Genomic DNA, 15,644 nt, shown 5'->3' with positions numbered 1-15,644 from the left:
ATGGAGGCTGCAACAGAATGGCAGAGAATCCCCCTCCATCCATAATTGTAGGTGAATAACTATATGTTGAGTTGGGAAATGGGGGAACCCCACCAACCTCTCAATTTATGGATGTTATCAAAAAATTGCAGCAACAATTGGCTCATATAAGGAGTGGTAATGAATGCCTACTAAAGGCTAGTGAGGAGTAGGAAAGGATGATAAGGGGGTTGAATAAAAAGTCTCGCCATAGAACTATAGAACCTGAAGCATTGAAAAGAAACAAAATTGGAACAAAATCATAGGAATCTAAAAAGGAGGTGATTCATACAGAACGTATTCAAAAACCTAGAAGAGAGAGAAGAAAGTGGAGCTATAAGGGAAATTCCAGAAAATGAAGGCCCCTACTTTTGATGGGGGAAAGGAATAGGATGCAGAAGAATGGCTTCTTAATATGAAAACATATTTTCAAGTTTATGAATATGAGATTAAATTGAAGGCTATATTGGCCATTTATGAACTGCAAGGAAAATATGCTCTCTCCTGGGAAAAGGCTAAAAGTTTGCATATGTTGGAAGAAAAGACAATATCTTGGTAGGAATTCTAGAAATAGATTAAGTCCCACTATGTAAGTGAACAATATTATGATGACCACGCAAAGGATTTCCATGAGTTAAGGCTGGGACAGTTAACCATGGACAAGTGTTTGGCAAAATTTACCAATTTGTTGTGGTATGTTCCCCATATTAAAGAAGAGAAATCCAAGGTGTAGTTGTTTGTAAAATGTCTAATTACTATTTATAAGGAAAGGATTGAGTTCAGCAATCCTAAGACAATGGATGAGGTAGTAAGAAAAGAAATATTGTGTTATCAATAGTTTATGAATAAGGGTGAAGGCTCCAAATTTTGGCAAAGTAAAGACATAACCAAATCTGTAATAGGGGAAAAAAGGCAAAAACCTTTCTATCTTAAAAGTTTTGGGAAGGACCATCAATGAGAAAAAATCAGTAAGGGAAACATAAATCAACCAACACAATCTCAAACTGGGTCCAAACCCATGGATTTGAATAGTAAAGAGATCAGTGGGGGCAAAGAAAAGGAACCACTGAAGTTTTGGGGGTGTGGTGAACCTCATTTGTTGAGATATTTCTCGCATAATCCCATATCTATCCAAAATATCCAAGCTCTCCACGAAGCCACCACACTAGATGATGTTGCTAGAAATATTCCAAAAATATGTGCAACATTGGAGGATAGGAAAGAGGAGAATCAATTGAAAATGATTGAGATTGAAGCGACTATTTTAAACCAACCCGTTTCTATTTTAATCAATCCAGGAGCTAGTTTAAGTTACATTGGCCCACAGGTTCTAGAAAAATGTAAACTTAAAACTGAAAATTATAAGACCGTCTAGTTGGTATAACTACCAATTGGCACGAAGAGAAGGTTAACTAGCCATGTAATACAATTCCATCTTGACTTAAATGGCTATTCCATAGTAGTGAACCTAAATATACTTCCCTTAGGACCATATGATGTGTTGATAGGCATGGACTGGTTTGAAAATCTGGGGGCCATTATAAATTGTATAGAAAAAATATTGAGTTGTGTGAATCAAAAGGGATAAAATCAAATAATCCAATGCATATCAAAACCAATAGTAGTTAGACAAATTTTAGCCTTACAAATGAAAAATATTGCAAGTAAAGGGTGTCCACTTTTTATGGTTCATGTGGAAGCAAGGGAACAAAAAGCAAAAGAATCAAATTTAGAGACCTTGACAATTATTAAGGAGGTTCAAGATGACTTTTAAAAGGAAATAAAAGGTTTGTCCCCCTACAAAGTGTTGTGGGGAAAAGTATCCGACTCGGATGACCCTATCCCTACTCTAAAGGTGACAGTCTTTAGCAACAACTGAAAGTAAAGCTTTAATGTTTTCCTTTATGAAAGTACAGAGAGAAGGAAGAAAAGATTAACCAACCGGTGTCTTTCGCTTTTGTCGATCCTTGTCCTCTCTCTTGATCTCTTGTTCCCAGCTCCTTGCTCCCTTTGCCGGTCCAGCTACACACAGATCCTGCACAACAGAGAGAAGAAAACTACAAGATACATGTACTCATAACTGATGCATGGATTAGAGTGAATCAAATATACAAGTAAATACAATACATCAATGCAATACAAGTATATAGGAGAACATTCAAAGCTTTATTGATAAAAGTAACAGGGTTCTGAGAAGGTTACAACCATCAATGGCTCCAATCCAGCAGCAGCTCCCCAGCAGCAAGAAGTCTCCTCTTCACCTCTGGAAAAAACAATCACCCAATAGCTCTAACTGTAAACCAACAGCACTTCCTTACTTTGCACAAAATTCCAACCTCCTTAGACCTCATAGAAGAGCTCTATATATAGGAGAGAAGAAGAAAGGATGAGTCAGCTTGAGACTGACATAAAGCTGCCTTGTGTCCTCTCCCTCTTCAGTTAAACTTCAGTTCTTGAATCCACTTGGAGATCCTTGCTTACACATGGAGATCAAGTACCTCTTACTCATCACAGGGCGAATCCCACGAACCAAGTGTCAGTTTGGAAGCTTCCTGGGCAATTGACACCTTGCAGAATGACTGTGCCACTTGGCCAATCTCGCCTAGCGCAGGTAGCCTTCATTAGATTTGACTTTCAGCGCAGGTACAAGGAGGAGCAGTTGCATTCCAGCGCAGATGCTCAGTGGAGCAGCTGACATGATCCAAAAATAGCCTGTTTTTGAGTGTTTTCAGGTGGAGAACTGATGGGAAGTGCTGTGGTTTGCTGACCTTGTTCTTCTAGGGGTAAGAACAACATGTTTAGGGACTGAGGATCCCTGTAATTATCGACATTTCATGCTCCATGTTACGAGGCACAAAAATGTCTATAACAGTTGCCCCCTAAAGTATGAGGCCATTTATCGGGTGAAATGCTTTATCCAGAGGGTCCGAAGTTCATTCAAGTGCTGAGAGGTGCCCTGTAATACAATACAATACAATACATTATTTTTCATTCTGTTTTCATGATCTAGCTGAGGCAGGCATTCCCATGCTCAGCTTTATAAATACATTTTGGTACATAGAACAGATGATCGTCTGATGGTAGACTGATAATTTTCTGCTGAAATTATCATCCTTTGAGTAGGATGATCATCTGCTGCAATGATGTACATGACAAATGCTTTTATATTTCCTGAATATGTATCGCAGCCCAGATGGATGAAACTAGATCCGGGGTCTTCAAACTCGTTCGATCTTCACTCTAAGTACAAGTCGATCCATGTGAGAATTTCGCTGAAGTCGAACATGGAAAGACATCGCTTGATTACCGGTCAATGATGAAAACCGTTAACAAGCGCGAGAGGAATCACCGATAATGATAATGACCCTCAAGGTACTGCAATACAATTCACGTGGCGTGAATAAAGGACTTGGCGTCGAATGCCACGCAAAATCTTCTGGTCGAAGGTCATTGATGTATACCTGTCGCCGGAAGTGAGAAACTTGCCATTGAGGCATGCAAGCTTCAAAGTACTGATGGGGTTGTTCCTAGATCAACTTCTTGGATAATGAGCTGAAGTCGACAAGAAGCGATCCGTCAAAGGAGGGCCTTAATGAATCCCACATCAATGACACGGAACGGAGCTAATGATTTTAGTGGAGGTGAAAACAAACTGTGATATATGATTCAGGGTGGCGATCATGAATGGATGAAGGATAATGTATGGCAGTGGATGGGACACGGTTGACACTTTCAGAATGACCTCTCTTGAACATATAATGACACTGATGCGATGGATCGGTAGCATTACCCCAAAATGTGGATGGTTTGGCGAAGACCATGGTGATGAGACCGGTGAATGAAACAACCCAACCCGATGTGGTACGGAGGAAAAGTGTCATGTTCAAGAGTGACTTGCTACCATTAAACTTTGATGTTCTCCCAATTTTTCCCCAGTCATTTCTGACCAGTAGCTCTTTATTTTTGTCAAGCTTGAGGAGGATAACATATGCTTGTTCTATAACCTGCCCTTCGGGCAAGCCCATCGCTATGATTTAACGAGCTTAGCGATAGGGAAACTCGTTCTCGTCTAAAGACAAGTTTGTCGCTATTTAATCATTTTAACGAGTCTAACGACAAAGAAAACTCGGTCCTTTTCATTTTTAGAGAGTCTGAAAAGGTACAGAAAGTTAACTCCATAATTCCTTTTTCGTCATCTAATCCCTTAAGTCCGAAAAAGTATAAAACAATACAGAAGGGATGAGTTTTTGATTGCTTTAACGAGCCGAACAAAACAAGCGCTCGATCTTTTTGTGCAATAATCCCTCAGGTCCAAAAAGATTAAAATCTAGAGGAGGGATAGCGTTCCGGTCGTTTAACGAGCTGGAAGGCCAAAACTCGGCAAACTTTTCATATTTTACGAGTCAGTGAAAAGAGCTCAAAGAAGACTCGTCTTTTGAGGAACGAGTGATAAACAGGGATAGCAGCAGATTCCAGGTACAAATTGGAATTTTCCAATCACGGTAGTGTCACAAGGATGGCTAGGTGAAATCACTCTTCGCAGCTGTTTCTCAAAAGAGGTAAACACACAAATGGAGGCGAATGATCGGCCAAATGAACAGTGGAGGTGACGGTGCACAAACACGACCAAGGCTTTTATGGCTGATGAATTTACGATCTCAAAAGGTTATTTACCGGTTCGTTTTTTCTGAATGAGCTTGAACTCTGAAGGAAAGCCTGCTCATAAACTTATGTTTATTTTTTAACGAGCATGAACTATGTGTTAAAACTGCTCGGATCTTGCGTTTATTTTTTAACGAGCATGAACTATGTGCTAAAACTGCTCGACATACCAGTCATAATAAGAATGCCTCCTGTGAGATAGCTATTTTTTAAGGAGCTTTATCTCACGAAGCTATGCTCCAATTTTGGCAAGTTTTTACCTTTGCCCCACAGGCTTTCTTCATGCAAGGTCGGAAACGGCTAATCCTACGAGTTTAAAGGGTTAGACCTACAGGTTTAAAGGGAGGACCTAAAACTTTAAAAAAATAAATAGTCGTCCCTTGCTTACATTCCAAAAGTTTGCATGCCCCCAGGTATAGGATAGAATTTCGAGGCTGCCCCTCCTCTCCCCTACCTCTGCTTTTCTTTGGGTGTTCACAGCTACTTGTCATCTTGCCAATCTAATGTTAACGATACTAGTCTTGTCGTTATTTTAAAAGGTCTTACGCGGTACTTGTCTTCCCGTCGGCCCAACTTTTAACGAACAGCTATTTGTGACAAGAGAAGAACACTACTCAAAGACAAAACATTGGTATTATTGAGGGAGGCTTGTCTCTTTCTTATTATCCGAAGAGGGTTCTATTTGCTGCCGCAAATCAATCTCTTTCTTCGGCGATGTCTATCATTGGGTTACTCAAAGATGGTTACCCTCTGTCACAACAATAGAATCTCCTTCTTTGGAGGCTGCCCCTACTTATCCTCCAAAACATTTGTTTTGATGGGTGAGGCTTGCTTTTCCCCAAAGATGGTCACTACTTGTTACAATAAAGGGAATTCCTACTTGGGCAGTGCCCACCTATTTAGACAAAGGTGAATGACTCTTTTGCCAAACACATAAGTTTAACAAAAGAATATTATTCCAGAACAACCCCTCTTCCATCCACGGACGGGGTACGGACTAGTCATATTCTTCTGCGGAAATTCTGCCTTATACCCGGGGTTTCTTCTGCCCGAAGCAGACCAGGGTGCATGCCCCCTGGGTTCCAGTCTTTCCTTCCGAATCACTCGCACTCATCGGGAAGGAGGACTGGGGGCGGAGGCAAATCTTGTGTGAACAGACCATTTAGGAATGGTATTTGACTATTTGCGATGCGAGATCCCGGAAACGAAAGTTGGTCTACGAGCTTGACCACCCTTCCTTCATGTGGAAAACACATTACTCTAAAGAGTGAGGAGACTATCGCCCCCATGCAATAAATATAGTCGCGTCCAAGGAGTAGGTTATAATCCAAGGGTCCTTAGACGACCATCACGTTCAAATTAACGGTCTTCCCTTTCAACGTGACAGGCACATTGGGGAGGATTCCTAATGGTCGACTGGTTCCTTTATCAAAACCTGAGAGATTTCTTAACTCAGGTAAAAGCGCCGGGGAACCCAGTGCTTTCCAAGCAACAGAGGAAAGGATACTCACAGACGCCCCTTCATCAATGATAGTACCAGCCATGATCATTCTATAGATCTGGACAATGATTCTGAATGGTACACTGGCTGGTAACCGGGGTCTGCCTAGCTGATTCCAATCAAAGGATACAACCAGGTTGCTTGGTGGTGGGACCGAATATACGGCCGGATATGACCCTGATGATGTTCCTTCCTGCGATAAAGGAATGGGCGCATTGCCCTGACGCTGATCAGAGTTGGTGCTGATGAAAAGAACCTGGATGGTGTCATCCTTATTCTCTTCAGTGAGGGTGTCGCATGAAGATGACTCTTCGGCGACGGTGTCATTTGAAGATGAAACTTCTGAAGGTAGAACCGGGTCAACTGCCGTATCGACCTTTGGACTTTCGTCCGGTCTGGATTCAGTAGGTTCATTTTCAGTGACTGACGCTTCAACCGACCACTTGAGCGGGCCAGCTGTATTTTCAACTATCGAGGGATTAGGCACGAGTTTTTGGTATCCAGGAGGAAGTCGTAACGGTGATACCGGACGATCTTCCAAAACTCTCTTCGCCTCATCTAAGAATGGACATCGGTGAATGGCGTGATTGCCTTCACACAACATACAGGGTGATCTTGGTCTCCCTTTTCGTCCTTCACTCTCGCTAGTTGATGGACTGCAATCAACATGACTACCAGAGGTTGATGCTACCGGATTGTGCAACCTGGGGGACCAGTCCCTTAGTATCCGGGGAATACAAGGACAATCACGATGGAAGTGGGTCCCTTTCCAAATGACACATGGCGATTTAGGCCCGGTCGGTGCAGTGTGTGGGTTTTTGTCAGCTGTCTTTTGCTTGCCCCCAGTCGCCTTCGCCATAGGCCCCTTCTGCTTCTTTTCTCTCTTCTTCTTTTCCTTCTTCTCCTTGGGAGGCTGACTTTTGCCAGCCCCACCTTGCGAAGAGGAAGGATCAGAGGAAGTATTGTAAGAAGTGGAAGGCTGGTGGGTAGTTCTAGACTGCTCTGACTGTTGATTCGACTGCTCAGGATTAGTGGCGATCTGGACTACATTAGTTGAAAAGAGCCATACAGGTAGGCCAATTGTCAATCCTGGAAGTGACAATGTTGCCATATGAGGCGCACCAACATCTCCCCAAGAGGAGAAGGGATTTGGACTTCTGCCAAGGTTGCTTCCTTGGTTGGTGGGCTCCATACTTTTCAACTGAAAGATCAACGTGGGAATAACAGGTGATTATGTTCCGCTTAAAATAAATTTTATTAACGACGCTTTTAGACACAAACTTGCTTTTTCATGTTTTAAGAGTCGAGAAAAAGCTAAAGATGACTCTAGTCGCCTTCGATGTTTTAACGAGCCAGAAGTGACAAATGCTCGGTTGGACTTTTTCAGTTATAGAGTTTGAAAAAGGCCAAAAGAAACTGCTCTGGAGATCTAGGCAGAGGGTGTGCCAAACCTTTCGCGAAACCACAGAATACATTTTACGGTACGGGTGGTCGATCTTCGTGAATGCTGTGTTCACTGCATCGCGATCAGTAGGGCGGCCGACACGGCTTCCTAAGGATAAAGGATAAATTCCTATAGGGGTCTCCCAATATACGCGACGATACGTGGGAGCACAAGTCCGTATTAGTGCCACCGACTCTCAGGAGGAATCACCCACCTTCGTAGAGATCGACAGTCACTATGTTTAACGACGCCGGAACACGTCTCTACCTAGACCTCTAGATGTTTGCGTTATGTTACAAAGCGTTGTTATGTAAATTGGGTTTATTTTAATGTTGATCTTGCTTAGCAGTTTGCCTTTAAGGATCACCACGAGATGTATATATACAACTTCCTAAATGCAATCTAAGATGAGAAGCAAAACTTTTCAATATTTCAACTTTGAAAACCTTAATCTACTGAGGGAAAAGAAAGACACAACTTTTCGCACAGATCATAGAACACACACTAAAATGCAAATTTTCCTAAATCGTCAAGCACACAGTCAAATGCAAAATGCACAATGCAGATATTTCTTTTCGTTATCCTTAATGTTGATGTAAGACAAAAAGGAAACTGTTGTATAACTTTGAATCTAATTTCGAGCGAAAGTAAACAAGCTTGTCCAAAATCAAAAGACACCTTAAGATCGACTTGTTTAGACACTGGAAATGTATAGATTCAAACCATAAAATGAAAAACAAACAAACTCAAACAGCCATGAACAGTAATAAAACTAGCTCTTAAGATCACAAAGACACTTTTACGGTTCAGGATCTAAGAGGCCACAGTTATACTGGTTCGCTTTTCACAATGGGAAACTGTAACTGAAGCAAGAAATACTGAAAGAACAATCACAGTTTCATCACACAACTGAGGCGGAATAATGTCAAGGAAAGTTGGTTTACAGCAAGTACAAATGACAAGCAATCAACAGCAAAATAACAGTGAAAACAGGGCTAAGACACAGTGGGAAACCTCAGGAAGACATAGCCTAACTGGATCAGCGCAGGCTCTGGTCTATCAAATTGACTCTCAGCGCAGTTCCCGAAGGGAGTACCTGCGCTGGAATGCAGACTGCCTGTGGACAGCCTGCACTGAGACACGAGAGTTGCGTTTACAAGGATTTCCGGGTCATAAAAAGCTCAAAAATGCACTGTTTTTGCTGAAATAAAAAGCTATAGGTCAAGTAGAAGCTAAGGGATGATCAAGAGGATGAAAATCTATCACAAAGAGTACAAGAGTCTTTTGTAGATCAGCTCTTCAAATCATGAATCTGCTAAAAAATGAGCAAGAGTAGCAGCCCCTCTACTTCGCTTTTGATATAGTCAAAAGCTTTTCGATTTGGTACTCTTTGGTTCAGGAAATGAATAGCAAAGATACTACAAACACCAACAAGATACTAGGCTCCCCAGCGGAGTCGCCAGTTTGTTGTGGGGAAAAGTATCCGACTCGGATGACCCTATCCCTACTCTAAAGGTGACAGTCTTTAGCAACAACTGAAAGTAAAGCTTTAATGTTTTCCTTTATGAAAGTACAGAGAGAAGGAAGAAAAGATTAACCAACCGGTGTCTTTCGCTTTTGTCGATCCTTGTCCTCTCTCTTGATCTCTTGTTCCCAGCTCCTTGCTCCCTTTGCCGGTCCAGCTACACACAGATCCTGCACAACAGAGAGAAGAAAACTACAAGATACATGTACTCATAACTGATGCATGGATTAGAGTGAATCAAATATACAAGTAAATACAATACATCAATGCAATACAAGTATATAGGAGAACATTCAAAGCTTTATTGATAAAAGTAACAGGGTTCTGAGAAGGTTACAACCATCAATGGCTCCAATCCAGCAGCACCTCCCCAGCAGCAAGAAGTCTCCTCTTCACCTCTGGAAAAAACAATCACCCAATAGCTCTAACTGTAAACCAACAGCACTTCCTTACTTTGCACAAAATTCCAGCCTCCTTAGACCTCATAGAAGAGCTCTATATATAGGAGAGAAGAAGAAAGGATGAGTCAGCTTGAGACTGACATAAAGCTGCCTTGTGTCCTCTCCCTCTTCAGTTAAACTTCAGTTCTTGAGTCCACTTGGAGATCCTTGCTTACACATGGAGATCAAGTACCTCTTACTCATCACAGGGCGAATCCCACGAACCAAGTGTCAGTTTGGAAGCTTCCTGGGCAATTGACACCTTGCAGAATGACTGTGCCACTTGGCCAATCTCGCCCAGCGCAGGTAGCCTTCATTAGATTTGACTTTCAGCGCAGGTACAAGGAGGAGCAGTTGCATTCCAGCGCAGATGCTCAGTGGAGCAGCTGACATGATCCAAAAATAGCCTGTTTTTGAGTGTTTTCAGGTGGAGAACTGATGGGAAGTGCTGTGGTTTGCTGACCTTGTTCTTCTAGGGGTAAGAACAACATGTTTAGGGACTGAGGATCCCTGTAATTATCGACATTTCATGCTCCATGTTACGAGGCACAAAAATGTCTATAACACAAAGATATATATTGTTCCATTTATTTGGTACCAGGTGTAGCCCTAGTATATAAAGCTCCTTACATAATGAGTACACCTGAATTATTGGAGCTGAAAATAGAGTTACAATAACTACTAGATAAAGGCTATATTAGGCCCAATACATCATCGTGGAGGGCTCCCATGTTATTTTTCAAGAAGAAGGATGGAACGTTTAGGATATGCATCGATTATCAATAATTAAACAAGTTAGCAATTAAAAACAAATATCCATTTACCCATATTGATGATATATTTGATCAAGTAAGGGGGGAAACCATTTTTCCAAAAAATGATTTTAGGATTGGATATCACGAGTTGAGAATCAAAGATGAGGATATTAACAAGACAACCTTCAAGACTAGATATGGTCACTACAAGTTTTTAGAGTTACCATTTGGGCTTACTAATGCACCAACAACCTCTATGTGCCTGATGAACAATATACTTAATAAGTATCTTGCTAAATTTGTATTGGTATCTATAAATGACTGTTCAGTCAATTTAATGTCTTAAATTGCTAACATACATTATCGACCACGGCTAGTAAACTAATGAAGTGTGGTGCACAATATGTGCTTAGTTAACCTTGTTTCTTATTCATTGAGTATGTTTTTGTATTGTTTTGATGGTTTTGTCTTTTATGCCTAATGATTTTAATGGATTTTAAGTGTCAATGATGAAGTAATTCTACTGGATGTTTAATATAAAAACTAATTTCTAAGAAGGAAGAAAATGAAATATACTTCAACTAACTTAATTTGCATAAAATAAAATAAAAAACTTGAATGGTTAGTCTAATCTAGGTCAGCACTATGTCTATGAAAAGCATAGCAGTATTCTAGATACAATTGTATCCATTGATATGAAAATGAAATCACTTCCTATCCTTGAAAACTCTTGATAAAAAATAAAACTAATCCTTATTCTATGAAATGAAAGCAAGCAATATAAAAACAACTATGATCTACTGCATGCTCAAATACTATTGTGAACATTCAATATAGGAGAATGTCGAAATCATCTTCTTGAAATGACTTAAGAAATTGAGTATACATTAGATGTGATATAAGAAAGTCTCATAAAAGCATGGAAAGGAAAACTTCCAGCTACTATGTGATCTAATGCCTCTTAGGAAACCCAAATTGGAAGAACTACCTTCTTGGACTTGTTGATCATGAGATTACACAATAGATGAAATATTAATCTAAAAAGCATGACAAAATCTACATTCCATCTCAACCCTTGTTACAAAATATTCTATAATTATTTCTCTTCTTTTCCTCTTTTTTACCACCCTTTTCTCTCCCCATGATAGGAGAAAACTTCCCCTATTTATAAAAGAAGATGAGAAGCTATCCCATTAATGAGAGTCCATGAATCTCTCCCTATATCTCTAGAGTTAAAATCAAAATAGGAAATGATAAGACACATGTTTTCTTAGAGTTTCAATACAAATAAGAAATGAGACACATATCCTTATGATCCCATGATCTTCTCCACTCAAATTCGAATTTGGTTTTGGAAGACCACATAAAGGTCTTTTAGAAGCTTCCTTTTGACCTACACATGTCAACAATCTCATCCCACATGTTAGGTATAAGCATATGCACATTATTTTCTAATTTTTAACCTTAAATTCATTTAAAAATGCTAAGAATTAATAAAGTTTGGAAAAACATAAATGTGACCCAATAATGATAATCGTAAGGTAAATGTAATGAAATGGAGGTAAATGTAATGAAATAAAGGTGGAGTGAAGGTGACAATATGGAAATATAAGTGACAATGTAATGGTAGTGAATGAAAATTTCAAGGCCCAACAATGACATTATAGTGTGTTCCAAGAATGAAGAAGAACATAGGGAACATCTGTGATTAGTGTTGCAAACTCTAAGATAACATCAGTTATATGTTATATTTAGCAAATGTGAATTTTATAAAAACAAAAGACAGTATTTGGGTCACACTATTTCAATGGAAGGACTAGGTGTTGATCCTTAGAAGGTTAGGGAAATGGTAAATTGGCCTATACCAAAGGATGTGTTTGTTGTTTGTTCATTTATGGGAATCATAGGATATTACCGAATATTTATAGAGGGATTCTCTAAACTAGCGCATCCTATTACATCCTTATAGATGAAAGGAGCAAAATTTGAGTCGACAACCAAATGTCAGAAAAGTTTTAATAAATTGAAGCACTTACTTATAGTGGTCCCTATTGTAAAACTTGCAGATCCAAATAAATAATTTATTATTTCCACCAATGCCTGTATGGAGGGGCTAAGGAGAGTTTTTATGCAGTAAAATTCAGTGGTATCTTATGAGTCTAGAAAGTTGAAAATGCATGAAAGAAATTATGTTACATATGATTTAGAACTAGCTGCTATAATACATTCCCTAAATATGTGGAGATATTATGTAATGGTGGGAAAATCACCTTGGTAACAAATCATATAAGTTTGAAATATCTCTTCAGCCAACCAGATCTTAATGCCAAACAAGCTAGGTGGATGGAATTTCTTAGTGAGTTTGATTTTGAAATTGAACACATAAAAGGGAAAGAAAATAGGATAACGTGTGCTTTAAGAAGATACACATACACTACAATGGGGATATTTGTTAGAAATGTTAGTACAAATTTTGTGGAACAAATTAAAAACTCAATACCTGAGGATCCTAAATACTTGGAAGTTCAACAAGAACTGCGACAGACTGACATCCTTGGTTATGTTGAACATTCTGAAAGGTTGCTAATTTACAAACATAGGTTGTCTATTCCCAATGCGAATTCTCTAAAACAAATGGTACTGAATGAGTATCGTAAGAAATCATATGCAGGATATCCTCGGTGTTGGTATAAGGAATTACTAAGAGGGGGGGTGGTGAATCAGTAATAGTGAGGTTTTTACAATTTTTACTCAATATACTTTTAATTATTTCCTCTACTATATGTTACTTATGAGAGTATTAAGACATAAAGTAAATGAGTAGAAATATGAGACATTCACACATACATACAATTCATCACATGAGCAACATACACATAATGACACCAATATTTTTTCACATGGAAATCCAAAGGGAAAACACCACCAATCTGTTTATTATTATAATGTAAAATTAAGCACCTACTTAATGAGATAGTTAGTGAGCACCCACTCACAGGAGGCACCAAACCCCTTAGAATGGAAATAAGATAATTTCTAAGAGGCACCAACCTCTTCATGCCAATGTTCTAATTTTAGTACTATTTGCAAACTAAAAACAGAGGGATTTACATACATAGAAATACACCACTCAGGTTGATTGCTGACTCAAATTCTGCTCTTGGTCTTCTTATGTTCCAAAACTGCTTTGGTTTTACACAACTACACTTCGTCCACTGCTCACAATGACTAATTCTCAGTCCTCAACCTTCTCTTACACAAGATCTCAGTAGCTCTTCCCTTCAACTCAACACTATACAAGTTCCACAGACTCCACACAGATCAACACATTCAAAAACACTCTCTTTTCCCCTTATGGAAATAAGTGGTTTTGATCCTCTACTGCACAATGTTCAACATTGCCTTTGTCACAAGTTTCCATCATTTTCCAAGTGTACCTCTGTAGGGCTCCTCCATGCTAATGTTGTTTTGAATGGGTGAATTTTGTCATGGAATTTAAACATAACAATGGGCTTCCATGTTCTTCACTTACTCCTTGAGAAATCCTCCATACTGATAATTTAATCTCAGTGAGATTTGCCATTGTATTGTGACTTCCATGCTTATTAAGGCTTAACAATTCTTTCCATTACTTTGAGAATGTTTATTTGTTCCTGATTTAAGACAATAAGACATGGACAAGAAATACGAGATGGCCTTTGTCTCTGTCTCAACGAACTTCTGAAGTCACAATAAATACAACGACTAACCTTCTTTAATTCCCTTAGTTGTCAACTCATCCAATCCTGCACTATACTCAACTATTATATCAGAGCACTTACACATCAGAAACTTTTATTAATACATGATTACGAAATTGCAAGGTTTCAATTCACCTTTAGCTCCTCCAAGCCTAGCTCCTTATCACACTTCTTACCATGGGACCGTTCCCTGTGAGGAAGCGCTTCAAATACAACTATGTTGTATTGAAGCTCCACTCATCATAACTTTTATGAAAATGACCTTCTGAAATTTTTAGCTTCCAATTGGCCTTTAGCCCCTTCTTGCATTAGCCCCTTATTGTAATTCCTCTATAGGACCGCTTCCTATGACAAGTGCATTCATAATCCACTGTGGTGTTATATCAGAGCCCTTACATACCATAACTTTTATTAGACATACCTTACAAAATCGCAAGCTTTTGATTTGTCTTTAGCCCCTTATCATTTTTCCTCCATGGGATTGAGAGATGTGACCGGTGGTATAGCCCTTGGGTGCTGCAATATCAAAGGCACCACATCTCGTAACTTTTATTCAAATGATTTTACAAGGTCGCTAGGTTTTTAGCTCCTTTCTCTTGGCACTTTCCTGTTTTTCCTCCAGGGGATTGGACATTGTAACCATCGACATAGATTTTAGGTGCTAAGGCCTTCTGTTGTTGCTGGGGGTCCATCTTCCTCTGTTAAGTCCTCTTCACCCTTGGTTCCTTGGAACTCTATGACCAAGTGGAAATATTACATCAGAGTCCCTAAGCATCACAAATTTTTCAAGTATGTATTTACATAGGAGTTATGATATCTCCATCCTCCAATATACTCCATAGCACTTAGGTAATAGCCCCACTCTATACCCTTGATTCTTTGGGCTTCATGACCCTGCGCTAGCCTCATTGGAGTCCCTTTCATTAAAAAATTTCTTATTAGACATTTACATAGGAGTTACGAAATCCTTGACCTTCGAAATGCCAAACTCAAAGTGACGTCACACTGAAATCGTTACTCCAGGTGGCACCTCCTCAGTGGTGACATGTGTCACTTGGATTTGGCCCACTAGCCCACCCAAAATGCCTAATCTTCTTGCCACGTGTCTTGTCGTAAGTCCATGTCATGATTACATCATCTGCCACCTGAGCCCCTTAGGGCCAATAAAATGTTTTCATGTGTCCACCTATTGGGGAGAGAAAGGGGTCCATCTAACTTTTGTTTTTCAATGAAATCCTTTGTATTTCGCATCTCATAAAACTATGAGAGCTTTTAAATAATTCTTTCGTTAAGAAGTTCAAAGGTTTTGATCTATTGATGTTATGATGGACTCATCTGTTCTGAGGTTTTGATATTGGGCCTGTATTATCAGATCAAAACATTCTTTAGAGGGAATTTCATTCGAGTTATGAAATCCCAATCTTCAATCTGTTTTCCTTGGATATTTTGGATTCCAAAACTTGGCCCTACCAAAATGCTTGCCTACTCATCCTCAGATATCAGGTCTCGATATTTCGGTAGCCTCCAGCAAGAGGTCTCAATAGGACAACTAGCTTTTT

Source organism: Pinus tabuliformis, chromosome 7 (genome assembly GCF_031772625.1).
Source record: "Pinus tabuliformis cultivar Carrire ecotype Pingquan chromosome 7, CPIR1, whole genome shotgun sequence".
In the NCBI taxonomy this organism is placed as follows: domain Eukaryota; kingdom Viridiplantae; phylum Streptophyta; class Pinopsida; order Pinales; family Pinaceae; genus Pinus; species Pinus tabuliformis.
The sequence above is the reverse complement of the archived record's forward strand: the minus strand, read 5'-3'. Positions refer to the sequence as shown.